This window comes from Monodelphis domestica, chromosome 8 (genome assembly GCF_027887165.1).
Source record: "Monodelphis domestica isolate mMonDom1 chromosome 8, mMonDom1.pri, whole genome shotgun sequence".
NCBI lineage: Eukaryota > Metazoa > Chordata > Mammalia > Didelphimorphia > Didelphidae > Monodelphis > Monodelphis domestica.
Window position 1 is genome coordinate 77,326,845 of NC_077234.1, and position 18,732 is coordinate 77,345,576.

The window sequence follows — 18,732 nt, forward strand, 5'->3', positions numbered from 1 at the left end:
CTTTTATATAAGTCTTATCTATCAAATATACAGAGAACTAAGACAAATTCACAAGAATAAAAACCATCCCCCAAATGACAAATGGTCAAAAGGTTATGTTTAAGCAGTTTTCAAATGAAAAAATCAAGGCTATCAATAATAATATGAAAAAATGTTCTAAATCACGTGTTGGGAGAAATGCAAATTAAAAGAACTCTGAATTACCACTTTACACCTAACCCTAACCCTAAATAATCAGAACCAGGACAACATTGTATACAGTGGTAGATCATTGCAGAATGATCAACTGTGATAGGCTTGGTTACTCTCAGCAATACAATGATTCTGCACAATTCTGAGGTACTGATGACAAAGAATGCTATCTACCACCAGAAAAAGAAAGAACTTTTAGAGTCAGAATGCAGATCAAAGCATATGATTTCTCACTTTAATTTATTTAGGTTTTTATTTGAAGATTTTGGTTTTATATGATTATTCTCTTACAAAAATTAACAATATGGAAATGTTTGGCATGAAAACACATGTATAACCCTGATCAACTGCTTGCCACCTCTGGGAAAGGAAAGGGATGAGAGTAAGTGAAACAATTTGGATCATATCACTTTAGATAACTCATGTGGAAATTTGCTATCACATAATTTGTAAAATAAAATATCTTTATTAAAAAAATCAAAAGTTCAAACCTCAGTTGCAATATTTTCAAGGAGGTTGATTTCAGATGAGTCACTCAACTACTATAAAGTTCAATTTTTTCATTACTATTCATAGGGTTTTTGTGAGAGAAACTCTTCCATTATTATTAAATCTTTATTATTATTGGCTATTAACTGAATAAAAATCCATTTAATTCCAAGTTTAAACTTAATTCTTAATTGTATTTCAAGTAAACCGTTATAACTATGCATTTGAAACACCTGCATTACTGCATATTTGATTGATATTGGAAAATGACAGGATTACTTTTACCCTTCAAACTGATAAACATCTATCATAGTAAAGAATCTAATGTAATGCTATTTGAGAAAGGTAGAGCAATGAATTAACTGCGTTATTAAAGCAATTATCATAGTTAATGTTGTGCCAGCACTTCCATATCAAAACTATTTCAGTTTTATAAATTGACTCATCCTTTTTAGATCATTAGTGACTAAAACTAGAATGAAGTTTCTATAACAGGGGCTTCATTTTTACAAACTTCTAGTTTGTATTGACAATTTTTTATGATGAGAAATGAGCCTGTGATTCAATGGTATAGGACATTCCTGGATATCTTTTTCTTTTTTTTATTTGAGTGACAGAAGTTTTTTTTTTTTTTATTTTTTTAATAATATTTTATTTTATCATTTCCAAGCATTATTCATTAAAGACAAAGATCATTTTCTTTTCCTCCCCCCACCCCCATAGCCGATGCGTGATTCCACTGGATGTCACAGGTGTTCTTGATTCCAACCCATTTCCATGTTGTTAATATCTCTATTAGAGTTTCGTTTAGAGTCTCTCCTCTGTCATGTCCCCTCAACCGCTGTAGTCAGTCAGTTGCTTTTCCTCGGTGTTTCTATTCCCATAGTTTATCCTTTGCTTATGCATAGTGTTTTTTCTCCTAGATCCCTACAGATTGTTCAGGGATATTACACCACTACTAATGGAGAAGTCCATTACACTCGATTATACCAAAGTGTATTAGTCTCTGTGTACAATGTTATCCTGGTTCTGCTCCTCTCGCTCTGCATCACTTCCTGGAGGTTGTTCCAGACTCCATGGAATTCCTCCACTTTATTATTCCTTTTAACACAATAGCATTCCATCACCAACATATACCACAATTTGCTCAGCCATTCCCCAATTGATGGGCCTCCCCTCATTTTCCAGTTTTGGGCCACCACAAAGAGCGCAGCTATGAATATTTTTGTACAAGTCTTTTTGTCCATTATCTCTTTGGGGCACAGACACAGCAGTGCTATGGCTGGATCAAAGGGTAGACATTCTTTTGTCGCTCTTTGGGCATAGTTCCAAATTGCCCTCCAGAATGGTTGGATCAGTTCACAACTCCACCAGCAATGAATTAATGTCCCTACTTTGCCACATCCCCTCCAGCATTCATTACTTTCCTTTGCTATAAGGCTAGCCAGTCTACTTGGTGTGAGGTGATACCTCAGAGTTGTTTTGATTTGCATCTCTCTGATTATAAGAGATTTAGAACACTTCTTTATGTGCTTATTAATAGTTTTGATTTCTTTATCTGAGAACTGCCTATCTATGTCCCTTGCCCATTTATCAATTGGAGAATGGCTTGTTTTTTTGTACAATGGATTTAGCTCTTTATAAATTTAAGTAATTAAACCTTTGTCAGAGGTTTCTATGAAGATTTTTTCCTAATTTTTTGTTTCCCTTCTGATTTTAGTTACATTGGTTTTGTTTGTACAAAAGCTTTTTAATTTGATGTAGTCAAAATTATTTATTTTACATTTTGTGATTCTTTCTATGTCTTGCTTGGTTTTAAAGACTTTCCCCTCCCAAAGGTCTGACATGTATACTATTCTGTGTTTACCCAATTTACTTATGGTTTCCTTCTTTATGTTTAAGTCATTCACCCATTTTGAATTTATCTTGGTGTAGGGTGTTAGGTGTTGATCTATTCCTAATCTCTCCCATACTGCCTTCCAATTTTCCCAGCAGTTTTTATCGAATACTGGATTTTTGTCCCAAAAGCTGGGATCTTTGGGTTTATCGTGTACTGTCTTGCTGAGGTCGGTTGCCCCGAGTCTATTCCACCGATCTTCCTTTCTGTTTCTTAGCCAGTACCAAATTGTTTTGATGACTGCTGCTTTGTAATATAGTTTAAGGTCTGGGACTGCAAGGCCCCCATCATATGTGTTTTTTTTTTTCATTATTTCCCTGGATATCCTTGATCTTTTGTTATTCCAAATGAATTTTGTTATGGTTTTTTTCTAAATCAGTAAAGAAATATTTGGGGAGTTCAATGGGAATGGCACTAAATAGATAAATAAGTTTGGGTAGGATGGTCATTTTTATTATATTGGCGCATCCTATCCATGACCAGTTAATGTTTTTCCAATTGTTCAAGTCTAGTTTTAGTTGTGTGGAGAGTGTTTTGTAGTTGTGTTCCTATAGTTCCTGTGTTTGTCTCAGGAGATAGATTCCTAGGTATTTTATTTTGTCTAAGGTGTTTTTGAATGGGATTTCTCTTTCTAGTTTTTGCTACTGAGCTGTGTTGGAGATATATAGAAAAGCTGATGACTTATGTGGGTTTATTTTGTATCCTGCAACTTTGCTAAAGTCGTTGATTATTTCAATTAGCTTTTTGGTTGAATCTCTAGGATTCTTTAAGTAGACCATCATGTCATCTTCAAAGAGTGATAACTTGGTATTCTCCTTGCCTATTTTGATGCCTTCAATTTCTTTTTCTTCTCTAATTGCTACTGCTAGTGTTTCTAGTACAATGTCAAATAGTAGAGGTGATAATGGGCATCCTTGTTTCACTCCTGATCTTATTGGGAATGTATCTAGTTTATCTCCATTGCAGATGATATTAGCTGATGGTTTTAGATATATACTGTTTATTATTTTTAGGAATGACCCTTCTATTCCTATGCTTTCTAGTGTTTTTAATAGGAATGGGTATTGTATTTTATCAAAGGTTTTTTCTGCATCTATTGAGATAATCATGTGATTCTTGTTGGTTTGCTTGTTGATGTGGTCAAATATGTGGATGCTTTCCCTAATATTGAACCAGCCCTGCATCCCTGGTATAAATCCTACTTGATCATGGTGGATGACCCTTCTGATCACTTGCTGGAGTCTTTTTGCTAGTATCCTATTTAAGATTTTTGCATCTATATTCATTAGGGAGATTGGCCTGTAGTTTTCTTTCTCTGTTTTTGACCTGCCTGGTTTTGGAATCAGTACCATGTTTGTGTCATAAAAGGAGTTTGGTAGAACTCCCTCTTTGCTTATTATGTCAAATAGTTTGTATAGTATTGGGATTAACTGTTCTCTGAATGTTTGATAGAATTCACTGGTGAATCCATTAGGCCCTGGGGATTTTTTCTTAGGAAGTTCTTTGATGGCTTTTTGGATTTCATTTTCTGATATGGGATTATTTAAGAATTCTATTTCTTCTTCTGTTAGTCTAGGCAGTTTGTATTTTTGAATATATTCATCCATATCACCTAAGTTGGTGTATATATTGCCATAAAATTGGGCAAGGTAATTTCTAATGATTGCCTTAATTTCCTCTTCATAGGAGGTGCTGTCCCCCGTTTCATCTTTGATGCTGTTAATTTGCTTTTCTTCCTTCCTTTTTTTAATTAGATTGACCGGTACTTTGCCTATTTTGTTTGTTTTTTCAAAGTACCAGCTTCTTGTCTTATTTATTAAATCAATAGATCTATCACTTTCGATTTTATTAATTTCCCCCTTAATTTTTAGGATTTCTAGTTTGGTTTTCTGCTGGGGGGTTTTAATTTGATCTCTTTTGAGTTTTTTTTATTTGCATTTCTAATTGATTGATCTCTGCTCTCCCTAGTTTGTTGATATATGCACTCAAGGATATGAATTTACCTCTGATTACAGCTTTGGCTGCATCCCAAAAGGTTTGAAAGGATGTATCACCATTGTCATTTTCCTCGATAAAATTATTAATTGTTTCTATGATTTCTTCTCTAACTAAATGATTTTGGAGTATCATATTGTTTAATTTCCAATTAGTTTTTGATTTGGTTTTCCATGTACCTTTACTGATCATTATTTTTATTGCCTTGTGATCTGAGAAGGCTGCATTTATTATTTCTGCTTTTCTGCATTTGTGTGCTATGTTTCTGTGACCTAATGTATGGTCAATTTTTGTGAATGTGCCATGTGGTGCTGAGAAGAAGGTGTATTCCTTTTTATCCCTATTTATTTTTCTCCATATGTCTATTAATTCTAATTTTTCTAAGATTTCATTAACTTCTTTCACCTTTTTCTTATTTATTTTTTGGTTTGATTTATCTAAATTTGATAATGGCTGGTTTAAATCTCCCACTAATATGGTTTTACTGTCTATTTCTCCCTTCAATTCTCCTAGTTTCTCCATTAGAAATTTGGGTACTATATTATTTGGTGCATACATGTTGATTAGTGATATTTCCTCATTATCTAAAGTCCCTTTTAACAAAATATAATTACCTTCCCTATCCCTTTTGATCAGGTCTATTTTTGCTTTGGCTTTATCAGATATCATGATTAACACTCCTGCCTTCTTTCTATCAGTTGAGGCCCAGAAGGTCTTACTCCATCCTTTAATTCTGACCTTGTGGGTGTCAACCCGCCTCATGTGTGTTTCTTGAAGACAACATATGGTAGGGTTTTGGATTCTAATCCATTCTGCTATTCGTCTACGTTTTATAGGTGAGTTCATCCCATTCACGTTCAATGTTATGATTGTCATTTGTGGACTCCCTGGCATTTTGATAGCCTTCCCTAATTCTAACCTTTTCTTCTTCAGCTCTACCTTTTAGTCCAGTGATTTACTTTGAATCAGTCCCCCTTGTCCCCTCCCTTGATGTTTCCCTTTTTAGTCCCTCCCTTTTTGTTTCCTCCTCCTCCCCCCTCTCTTTCCTTCCCTTTTTGTTTTCCCTCTCCCCCTCCACCCCTTGGTTTTCCCTTCTCCCTACCCTTGTTGGGTAAGATAGAATTCAAGATCCCAATGGATCTGGATGTTTTTCCCTCTCAGAGTTGATTTCTCTGAGATTAAGTTTTAAGTAAAAAACCCTCTCTTCTTCTTCTTATAGGAGTTTTCTTCCCCTCCCCTTCCCATGTGAATCTTTGTGTGAGAAAGATTATTCTATTTGTTCTTTCTTTACCCCCTATTTATACATTACATTTTCCCCACATGTTAGTACACATAGATTGATAGAAATGTAGTCCCTACAGAAGAGAGTTTGAATAAAAGAAGAAGATAACATTTTTCTCCTTTCCCCTTTCCTTAATATTTACCTTTTCAGATATTCCTTGCTCTTTGTTTTTCGGTATCAAACTTTCCACAGAGCTCTGGTCTCTTCTTTACAAAAAGTTGGAAGTCTTCTATTTTGTTGAATGCCCATACTTTCGCTTGGAAGTATATAGTCAGTTTTGCTGGGTAGCTGATTCTTGGTTGAAGACCCAGCTCTCTTGCCTTTCTTAAAATCATGTTCCATGCCTTACGATCATTCAGAGTAGAACTTGGAAGGTCTTGTGGCATTCCTTTATATCTAAATTGTCTTTCTCTGGCTTCCAGTAGGATTTTTTCTTTTGTTTGAGAGTTTTGGAATTTGGCAATTACATTCCTGGGAGTTGTCTTTTGGGGGTTTAGTGTAGAGGGTGTTCTGTGAGCTCTGTCAGTGGCTGTATTGCCCCCTTGTTCATGAATCTCTGGGCAATTTTCTTTGATTATCTCTTGTATTACGATGTCGAGTTTGGTGTTTATTTCTGTCTTTTCTGGAAGTCCAATTATTCTTAAATTATCTCTTCTCCCTCTATTTTCCAAATCTGTCATTTTGTCAGTGAGATATTTTATGTTCTCTTCTAATTTCTTGGTCTTTGGGGTTTGCTTTTTTAGTTCTTGCTTTAAAGCCTGGTTTTCTTTTACAGTTTGGTCAAACTGGTTTTGTAGATGTGTGAATTTCTATTGCATTATTTCCCACTTTTCCTCCCAGAAGGCTTCCATCTTTTTGCTCATTTCAGATTCAAATTCTTCATCGGTTTGTGGAGCCCCCTCGACTGGGTCAGGTTGTTTTCAGGATGTGGCCTTCAGAATAGCCTGCTCCGGAGGCCCTTTTGCCAACCCTAAGGGTTGCTGTTGTTCCAGACAACCCTGCTCTCTGAGGGGCAGGGGCCTCGGCTCCCTGGAGCTCCGAGAGCCCCTCCAAGGGGGTTAAGAGCTCCCCCGTCTCTCTCTGTTTCCCTGCTGTCTGGGTGCCCCCTCGGTTGGGTCAGGTTTTTTTCGGGAAGCGGCCTTCAGAATAGCAGGCTGTGGGGCTCTGATGTTGCCTCTGCTGCCTCATACTCTTTCTCGGCACTCTGGGTTGGGGGGGATGGATCCTGGGACCTTCCTTCTGCCTACCCCTTAGGTCCGAGTGGTCTCGGGTTCTGGCTTTTGGGGGGGGGGGCGTACCTTTTGATTTCTGTCCAGGTCCAGGAGGAGGACTCCCGGGGTCTATGTTGTTGATCATTTTGGATTTCGGTGGCCTAGGAGCATTCGGTTTGAGATTGGTAAGGAAGAGTTTCAGGAGATCTGGACTTTAGCTTTCTCTAAGCTGCCATCTTGACCGAAAGTCCTGGATATCTTTTTCTAAAAAAAGAAAGTAAGGAAAGGAAAGCAGAGAAGAGGAGAGGGGAGGGGAGGGAACAGGCTAGGGGAGAGGAGAGGAAAAGAGAGAAGAGATGGGGGAAAGGAGAGGAAAGGAGGATAGCGGAGGAGGGAGGAAGTAAGGAAGAGAGAAAGGAATGAACAAATGAACAAAGAAAGAAAAATAGGGAGAGAATATGATCTTGGGCAAGTCACCTCTCCTTTGAAAGTCTCATTTTCTTTATCTGTGAAATTAAAGTTTTCAACTAGATGATCTCTAATAACCCTTTCAAGGTTGAAATTCTATGATAAAGAGAGAACAACAGACAAGCTTATAGCACACACCAAGAAAAAAAAAGACTTGAAAATATTCAAGTAATATCCCTTGGTGCAGCAATAACACTACTAGATCTGTACCCCAAAGAGATCAAAGATAGGGGGAAATAACCTACTTCCACAAAAATATTTGTAGCAGATCTAGACAAAGAACTGGAAACTGAAGGGCTGTCCATCAATTGGGGAAAGACTTAACAAATTGTGGCATATGCCTGTAATGGAATACTATTGTACCATAAGAAATTATAAATAGGACCATTTCAGAATAACCTGGAAAAACTTACATGAACAGATGCAGAGTAAAGTGAGAAGAATCAGGAGAATATTATATATAATAGCATCAATCAAGATGATCAGGTAGGAATGACAGCTAATATAAGCAATGCAAGAATTCAAGATAATTCCAAGGTATGGATAATGAAAAATGCTCTCTACTGACTAAAAGGACTTGATAGAGTTTGAATGCAGATCAAAAGCACATGCTTTTTCACTTCATTTCCTTCATGAATATTTTCTTGCATGTGTAATATGTGTCTTCTTTTATAACATGATTGATATGGAAATATATATTTTTTTATATCAATGCTTTCTGCCTCAAGGAGGAAAAAGGGAAAGATTTGAATCATACAATGTCAGAAATGAATGTTAAAAATTGTTTCTATAGGCAATTAGCTAAGAATATAATAAAGTTATTGGGAAAAGAGTATATGGAAGGATTTGATCTATAAGGAGACTGCAAAGGTATACAGCTAGGTTAGAGAGGGGTTGGAGAAAAAAAAGTTGCTGTATTCAGGAAATGTAAAGGTGAAATGAGCATTATTGTGTGAATAGATTGGATAAGGGAAGTGAGAGATAGCAAGGTGTTAATGATGACACCTAGGTTATGAACATCAGGGACTAAGAGGATGGTAGTGCCCTCTACAGAAATAGGTATATTTGAAAGTGAGTGGTTGGTTTAGGGAGAAAAATGAAGATTTCAGTTTTGGACATACTGAGTTGAAAATATCCACAGAACATCTAGATTAAGATGTCTAATACATATTTGGAGATGTTAGACTGGAAGTCACCTCAGCAGAAATAGTTAATAAATTCATTCAAGAATAAATAATATAATTATAATATATAATATAATAATTACATAATACCTCACACATAAAATATAGTAAATAAAATGAATACATTTGAGAATCATTACCAAAGGGATGTTATCTCAGTATATTCATGAGAACTGATGAGATCACTTAGTAAACTAAAATAGAAGGAGAAAAGAAGAGGGCCCAGGTCAGTTCTGTAGGATACATATTTAGAGGGTATGATTTGGAGGAAGATTTAGTGAAGGAGATAGAGAAAAAGAGTAGACAGAGGGGGAGAAAAAGAAACAGGAAAGATCAGTTTCCCAAAACCCTAAAGAGAAGAGAGTATCAAAGAGTAGATGGTGATCAAAAGTGCCAAAGGCTACAGAGAGATCAAGAAGGATCAGGATTGAGAATAAGGCCACTGGATCTGGCAATTAGTAGATTATTAATAATTTTGGAGAGAGCAATTTCAGCTGAATAAGGAGTTTGGAAGCTAGGAGAACAATTTATACAATGACAACTATAATGTAAACTTTTAGTAACTTTGAAAGACAATAATTCTGATCAATAAAATAATGCCAGTTCCACAAGACTCATGAAATAGCATTCTATACACCTCCAGATGGAGGTGATGAGTTCAGCAAACAGACTGAAGCATTTATAGTTTGGACATGACTAATACGGGAATTTATTTTGCTTTACTATAGATATTTGTTAAAAGCTTTGTTTTTCTTGCTTTCTTAATGATTGGGAGAGGGGTACTATACTGATATTTAATATATAGCTTCTTTTCCACCCCACTTCACCCTCCAAAAAAACCCACTTCGTTTTACAGTCTTGGGAGCCTTGGCAGGATCTGCACTCTGGATTATCAGCTGTTGAGCGGAATGAAATAGTCTATGACAGCAGCATTTCACTAACTAATTTATAATTCATTTATGTGTCACAAGTTCTTAGAATTCTGTCTCCCTTTTGGGATTAAGGAAGACTTACTACATAGGGTGAAGTGAACTTCACAAGTTTAGTGTACTATTTTTGCTTATATTCACTAAACTTTATAACTAACTATACACTAAACAATCTAGTAATATAAGGAAATTTTGCATTTCCAATGTTATAACTGGTTATCTTTAAGAATCAAAAATATTCACATTAAAAATAAATAATTCTAACTGCCTCCAAATCAGGAAAACTTAACCTTTTGTGTCCTGAACCTATGTCAGTCTTATAAATTCTATAAATCCTTCCTTTGAATAATGTGTTTTATATATATATATATACACACACATATATATATATATATACACATATATATATATATATAATAAAATGCACAGGATCACAAGTGAAAGTAATTTTGCTGAAATAGAATATAATTATGGGTCAAAGATCAAATCATAGAAACAATCACTGATTTCATTAAAGACAATGACAATGAGAAGATAACATATTAACATTTATGGAATACAGCCAAAGCAGCACTTTGGGGAAAATTTATATCCCAGAATGCTTATATGAATGAAATAGAGAAAAAGAAGATCAATGGATTGGATATGCAACTATGAAGAAAACTAGAAAAAGAAAAATTAGTAATTTCCAACTAAAGAATAGATTGGGAAACCTAAAAATCAAGGGAGAAATTAATAAAACTGAAAGTAAAAGAACTAATTAACTAATAAACCTAGGGGTTGGTTACATGAAAAAAAATAGAGCATTGTCTAAATTGATTTAAAAGAGGGGGAAAGAGAATCAAATTACCAGTACCAAAAATTAAAATGGTGAATTCATCTGTAATTAAGAGGAAATTAAAGTAATCCTTAGGAACTATTTTGTCCAATTATATGACAACAAATCTAGTAATCTAGGAGAAATGGGTGAATATTTACAAAAATATAAATTGCCCAGATTAAGACAAGAAGAAATAGAATATTTACATAATCCCATCTCAGAAAAATAAATTTAACAAATCCAAAATGAAATCCCTAAGAAAAAATTCTTAGAGCTAGATGGATTCACAAGTCAAACATTTAAAGAATATTCAGTCCCAAAACTATATAAACTATTTGTCAAAATAAGCAAATTGGGAGCCCTATCAAGTTCTTTTTATGAGACAAATATGGTGCTGATACCTAAACCAAGAAGACCAAAAACAGAGAAAGAAAATTACAAAACAATTTTCTTAATGAATATTGATGCAAAATGTGGATAATAATAGTGGAACTACCACCGAATGGATTTATTTTAAATAAAATATTTATAAAATATGAAGTGCTATATAAATGTGAATCATTACAAGTTCAAGTTCAGTTCATTTATAAAAGATACAAGATACAAATTTTGATTCTGAATTCCTCTGCACTTAGCCTTGATTTCAAGTTTGATTAGATCACAAATGGGTTTTTATGATTAAATGTAAATGCAAATGAAAAGAGATAGCATTGATATGGGTCCCTTCATATAAATTAAGAAAGACATATGCAGGTAATCATGGTTACAGTAACTAAGGAGTATCATGATAATAGCCAGACTACAAATAAATTCTACCCACCATTCATATTTAGATTTATTTGATCTATTCATGATCCTAATATTTACAAGTGATTGAGGATTTGTTCAATCAAATACACCTCTGAATCTGATTAAAATTTAGGGGTCAGTTATGTGGCTCAGTGGATGGAGTCTTAAAGCAGGAGTTTCTGGGTTAAAATCTGACCTCAGACAATTACTAGCTATGTGACCCTGCACAAGTCATTTAAGCTCTATTGCCTAACCCTTACTAGCCTCTTTGTAACCTATCTTTAATGCCTGGAATACATTCTTTCTTTATCTCCAACTCTTAAAATCCTTGTTTTCTTCAAAGTTCAGTTCAAGAGCAACGTTCTACAAGGCTCCTAATACTTATGTCCTAGCTGCTACTTCTTTCTTCTCAAATAATATTCTGTATTTAGTTATATTTATGCACATTTACATATTTATTGTCTTCTATTACATAATGTATCCTTTAAAGCAAAGGTTTTTTGTAATTTTATTCCCATGGCCTAGTACATATTTTTTGTTGTTTTAGTCAATTTTCAGTTGTTTCTGATTCTTTGTTACGCCATTTTTTTTTCTCCAGCTTATTTTACAAAGGAGGAAACTGGGGCAAACAGGTTGAAATTACTTATCTAAGAACATACAGCTAGGACATATATGGCAAAACTAGGTTCTGGATAAACACTTTTTGACTGATATGATAGAAAATGAAGACGTAATTGTAAATATATCTTTCCATCAAAGGATAGTTTACTTTACTTCTCAACTTATTTGCATTTTTTACAGTTCATTTTTTGTTTTCAAACTCTTGTATTCAATCAATAAATATTTATTAAGTGCCTATTAATTGCTAGGAACAGTACTAAGTACTGATAGGGAACATTCATAGAGAAAGTCTCAAGTCTCACATTTTATAGGGGTAGTTTGGCATAATAAATATTATCAATCCTAGACTTTGGAAAAATCTAAACTCAAATTGTATATCTAATACTATTTCTATGATTAGAGACAAGTCAACTAAGCTTTCTTAGTATCTACCTCACCAGGTTTTTATGTAGCTCAAATGATATAACAAGTTCTTTGCAAATTTTATTTATTCATTTATTTATTTATTTAGGCATTTATTTGTGTTTTTATTTATTTTAACCTTTACCTTCCATCTTAGATTCAATACTGTGCATTGGTTCTAAGGCAGAAGAGTCAGAAGGTCTAGGCAATAGGGGTTAAGTGACTTGCCTAGGGTCAAACATCTAGGAAGTGTCTGAGGCCAGATTTGAACCCAGGATTTCCTCATTTCTAGGCCTGCTCAATCCAGTGAGCTATCCAGTGGCCACCTCTTTGCAAATTTTAAAATATATTTTAAATAAGTTATTTTGTTTATCATGAAGTACTATAACAATATAGGACAATACTATTGTTGCTATAGGCTATTTCAATAATTTTCAATTGTAATAAAAGAAGATTTTATATCTCCCTGTGTGTACATAGGTATACAGATACACACATATATTTATTCTCTGTATGTGTACACATATTTCAGTGTTGAGAATGAGAATAATAGCTAAAACAAGAAATATAATTTGAACAAACTAGGATTTGTTAATTTTGGCAACTTAACAAAATTACCAAATTGCCTTAAACAAATTGCCAAGGACTCCCCATATGGATCAATGTTCAGAGTTTACATAGATTTCAAAAAGTGAGTAACAGTAGGGAGCAGGGCAAACATTTATTAGTCAAAGTCCCTGATGTTAGGGCTTGTCTAGGTGATAACCTATTTACTTGGTTTCATGATTGGAGGTTTTTTTTTTTTTTTTCATAAGTAAAAATGGAGTTACAAAGAACAGGGCAAGACTGAAATGATTCACCAACAACAAATGGATGAACATACTAATCAGGACAAAGCCAAGATGTATCCCTGAAATACTCCTCTAGACAATATAAACTGACACTAAACCATTAATGGCTACTCTGAGTCCCAGCATTCAAGTTTCAAATCCAATCAATTATGTTATTATCTACTTCATTGCATACATCTTTCCCCACAAAATTAGCACAAGAGACTTATCTGAATGCTTTGCTAAAATTTTGGGAAATCTTAACTACAACATTCCCACATAACCCAGTTTAGTAATCCTTGTGTTATTCAGTCATTTTAAGTCTTGTTCAACATGTCAGTACCTGTTAGTAATCCTAGATTAAAAAAAAAGAAAGAAAGAAAGAAATCAGGATTATCTGGTGTGGTAGAGGCATGGAGAGAGAGAGGACTTGTAAGCCAAGATGCAAGAAACAAGCTGGGGACCTGGCTGTCAATCAAGAAGAAGGTTCCAAATGGAATGTTCCCAGGAGTTGGCAGTTAAACTGACCAGGGGGAGGGGACTTGGAGTCACTCTCTCTGGAAGTTGAGGCTGGCTGAGGACCCTTGAAAGGCTGGTTTGGTTTTGGGGCTTTCTGATCAAGGGAGAAACCTCTGCTCTCTCTGAGATTTGACTGACCAAGAGTTGGAAGAAAGCCAAGCTGAAGGAGAGACTTTTCTTGTAGGTGTTGTGAAGAAGAAAGAAGATTATAACTGTTTTCCTCCATCTCTGACTGTCCCTCTGTCACAGATGTGACTTCCCAAGCCCTCATAATCTCCAATTTAGATTAGGGACACCCTCATCCCTCTTACCTCAGTTTCCCATCCTTCCCATCCACAATAAACCCCTTACCTGAGAAAGAAAACTAGAGTATTTTTGAGTCCACTCAGGGGGGAAGGAGAAAGCCAAAAGGCTTCCAGAAGAGGGTGGTTAAGGGAGGAGCAAAGGGGGAGGAAGAGGGTAGGAAAGCATTGATATATTAGCCTTTAGGGATCAATAGGCAGTCCAGAGCATTCCCATTTAGCAGTATCCCTTGTGGCTCCACCTCTCCCTATCTCTGTAGAATCTCTACCTCCATTGTAACTAAGTACCATCAGGTGTGTTCCCATACTAGCAGCAGCTCTCTCTAGTCTGTCAGAGTACCATTGCAACAAGAAATAGTTTATAACAGATTAACCATTTCTATTTCACTGTCATGAGGTATATTTGATGAAGTCACTCTGGCTCTGTATAATTAATCATTCCTTGTATAGAAGTTCACTAGCTAATGTTTCTAATAATGCAATCTAAAATGTCAGAAACAGAAATCAACATATGCACAAAATTTGTTCCCATTCCTTTATGAAAACAAGGATAGCAGTTTTGCTTACCAGGGTAGATAATCATCATCACCTTTTCCTTTCACTCTTCCCTTCCCCTCCCCCAGGATCATGGGATGCAACTCATTTGTTATTATGTGATTAATAATAGAAATGAATGGGACAAGGAGGGCACAATGCACCCAATGCTCTTGTTTCTGAAAGTACTCTATTTGAACACACAAAGGATCTGTAATATTATTAGTTCAGGAAACTCTCATTTTCCATTTTCATTGCTTCACACATGATGGTCACTACCTATCATTTAATAGTAAGGTTTGCAGAGTTATATAAGTCAAATTAAGGATAAATGATTTGTTGAGGTTGATATACCTTTGAACCTAAGTTTTTTCTGACTTCAAGCCTAGTATTTTATTAACTATAGTGGACTATCTTCCAAAAATATTTTAAAAATTATACTTTGTTTATTTTTATGATTACTGCTAGATAAATATGTAAAGGAAATAACCCTCTAAAAGACTATTTAAAGGTATCTCATAAAAATAAAAAACCCCAACTAAAGTAAAATAAAAGTTAATTCTTCTGGGGATTGTCCAAAAAATTAAATACACTCAGAATATTCAATTTCAGCAATTCAAATCTTTTTTGTAAGGGAATTAATTTCCTTCCGATCAGTCTATGCTTAGTGGTCCATAAATTTTTAATTTGAACCTTTGTGTATTGGTTAGACTCTTTCATTTAAAAAAATTTCAACTTTTTTTCTTTTTTGTGCCACAACAGAAGGTGTAAATCACATTTTATAGGATTTGAAAAATATGATGGTTTTAAAAAATCATTTTCACAAAATAATTAAAAGCAATGGAGGTGTTGTTTCTCTCAAGAGAGTGAAGAATCGCTTCTTGGCATTTTGGCTGAGATCAAGTGTAGTATCAGCAGAGTGAAGAACTAAATTGTTCTTAGCTACTAGGTGTCCTTTTAGATATGAAATAGAGGCACTCTGGTTTCCCAGCTACCTTCTTCCTGATTTAATTTCTATTATCATGGTTCATAGGTTATATACAAAGAAGATAATTCTTAACAAAATTTCATCACTGCCCTAATATTTTTTTTAAATTTAGTATCATTTTATGGCTTTGAGAAAAATTACCCCTCTATTTTTACCATTGCAATCTTTTTCATCAATATCAAAGATAAAATAATTTAAAATACTTCCTACAATGCATCAAAAATGCTATGGAAAAATTGAATAATAGCTACATGTGAACCACAACATGTAAGCCACAGATCTAATCTCATGTTAAATACTACTAGAAAATGATTCAATTTAGACTTGGTTTCCTCTTGTAAAATGAGGAAACCTAATTATCAGGTTGCTATCAGTCTCAAATGAGATAACATAAGTAAAGTATTTCAACAAACTTTAAAGTTATATTTAAATGTCTATAATTAACAAATACAATATAAAGGACATTTGGTATATATAAATTTATGGAAGAGATATAATCCTAAAATTTAATAAATCCTAAAAATACATAAAATAATTATGCTACTAAAATATTTAGATAACATTATGTAAATAGAATTATACTTTTCATACAATTGGGTGAATTACATTAAAATTTTAAGTTGAATTATTTAGTGAAGCAAATAATCACATGCCCATTTATCTGAATATTTCTTAAAGTCAGGCATCCTTATTATGTATTTCCTTTAACAGTCTGTGAGTGCATTCTTAATACAACTTATTAACTTTTAAATATTTAGTTTTTTAATCATATCTTTCCCTTTATGTCATGAAAAATTTCAATGATCCTAAATTTTCTATTATTATTGCCAGAGTATATTGTTAAATGTTTTCATACATGATACTTAGGCTAACTTTTAATCAACAGTTTTAAAGGATGCATATGCATTTTATCCATTTTTCTAAAGAAAATATTCACTCTTTCAGATCTCAATTTATGTATCAGGAAATATTTTCTGAGATATGCTTGAAAATCTAATTGACAAGCCAAAATAAAAATTGTTTATATGCAAATCTTTTAATAGACAACATGGTACAAAAATTGACATTATTTGCAGTAAAATGGCTCCCCTTTATTATATCGCTTCAACTCATTACTTTGTATCTATCAAAGAAGACAGTGGAATGAAAGTGAAACCCCAGAGGAAATAGAATACTGTTAATATTTGAAAAATATGAACTGGAATGTTTTTAACTTGATACTAGACAAATTTAAATTTACAATGTATTGTAATGCTAGGAAGGAATAGATATAACCAGAGGAAGAAAATAAAATGAAGAACAATTCCTGAGAAAATGGTTGATTGCAGGCAGCTACAATGTTTCCCACAGTGCTTCAGAGTTGATAACAATAAGACAACAAAAATAAATATGTAAAAATCCTTTTAGTCCAAGACCCTATTAATTTATTTTCTTAAATTAAGCTTTGCTGTTATAGTATGAATAAACCATCCAAATGCAGGTTTGTAGCTCAGAAAGACACTAAGAAATTGGTTTTATTTTACTATGGCTCCCAAATCTGGAAACAATGGTATTTCTCCCAAACTCGCCTAGCAAATTTTATTAGCTTTTTCTTCCATATTTCAAAAGAGGTGGCATTTGAGATTTATTGCAGCCTAAAGAAATTCAATCCCTTTTCTAAGCCATCTACTCTTATTTCATTGGCATTAACGTTAATCATATACTTTAAAGTTCTGTGTAAAGAAGAGGAATTTGGGTCCTTAAAATCTCAGAATAGTATGCATGAAAACTCTGTATAAATGAACCAAAAAGAGGACCCCAACAATTGACAAGTTTCTTACTCCTGAAGCATGAATGTGAAAATATTTATTTAGTTTTGCTTGTATTTTTAGCTGTGATCATAGAAAAAGAAATCAAGGAGGCAGAGTCAAGATGGTGGCATAGAGGCAGGGAAAGTTCAGACCTCTGAAAACACTTCCTTACAGATTACAAACTAAATGCTCCTAGGGGACTGTAAATCAAACCTAATAAAAAGACAGAGCCAAGGAACCCTCCTGCTGGACTCAACTTAAAAGGTACACCCCCAAAAGCCAGAATTGGAGAACACTTGGATTTAAGGGGAAAGAAGAAGGAAGGTCCCAGGACCCCTCCCCCACCTAGAGTGATAAGTCTCCAGCAACAGTTGGAACCTCTGGGTGGGCAAGGGTGCTGATCTGAAGGGAGTACCTCACAGGCAAAGCTGTGCCAGGCTTAGAGCATCAAACACAGGCAGTGGGGAAACAGTTAGAGAAGAAGTGCAGAGCACAAAGCAGGCAGTCTAGTTACAGCAGTGGATCTTTTGTTCTTCCAAATGAACTCTGTTATGTTTTTTTTTTCCTAATTCAGTAAAAAAGGTTTTGGTAGTTCAATGGGTATGGCACTAAATAAGTATATAAGTTTGGGTAAGATTGTCATTTTTATTATATTAACTTGTCCCACCCATGAGCAGTTAATGTTTTTCTAATTGTTTAGATCTAGTTTTAATTGTGTGGAGAGTGTGTTGTATTTGTGTGCATGTAGTTCCTGTGTTTGTCTCAGCAGAGAGATTCGTAAGTATTTTATATTGTCTAGGGTGATTTTAAATGGAATTTCTCTAATTCTTGCTGTTGAGATGCGTTGGAGAGATATATAGAAATGCTGAAGACTTATGTGGGATTTTTTTTATTATGCGACTTTGCTAAAGTTCTTGATTATTTCCACTAGCTTTTTAGTTGATACTCTAGGATTCTTAAGTAGACCATAATATTATCCACAAAAAGTGATAGCTTGGTATCATCATTGCAAATTTCTATACTTTCTATTTCATTTTCTTCTCTAATTGTTACTGTGTTTCTAGTACAATGTTAAATAATAGTGGTGATAATGGGAATTCTTATTTCACTCCTGATCTTATTGGAAATATATCTAGTTTATCTCCATTGGGTATGATGTTGTTTCTGATGGGTTTAGATAAATACTGTTTATTATTTGTAGGAAAGACCCTTCTATTCCTATACTTTCTAGTGTTTTCAATAGGAATGAGTGTTGTATTTTGTCAAAGGTTTTTTCTGCATCTATTGAGATAATCATGTGATTTTTGTCTGTTTGCTTGTTAATATGGTCAATTATGTGGATGGCTTTCCTAATATTGAACCATCCTTACATTCCTGGTATAAATCTCATCTGATCATAGTGAATAACTCTCATGATGCCTTACTGGAGTCTTTTTGCTAGTATCCTATTTAAGATTTTTGCATCTGTGTTCATTAAGGAGATTAGTCTA

General features: G+C 34.2%; 1 protein-coding gene and 1 pseudogene across 4 annotated transcripts in view; one reads left to right on the forward strand and one right to left on the reverse strand.

Annotated features, from left to right (window-relative positions):
- Positions 1-18,732, reverse strand: part of SPAG16 (sperm associated antigen 16) — a 1,430,359-nt gene that overhangs the window by 1,176,588 nt on the left and 235,039 nt on the right. The gene's annotated exons all lie outside the window — the stretch shown is intronic.
- LOC130456025 (U2 spliceosomal RNA) lies at positions 15,338-15,507 on the forward strand (annotated as a pseudogene).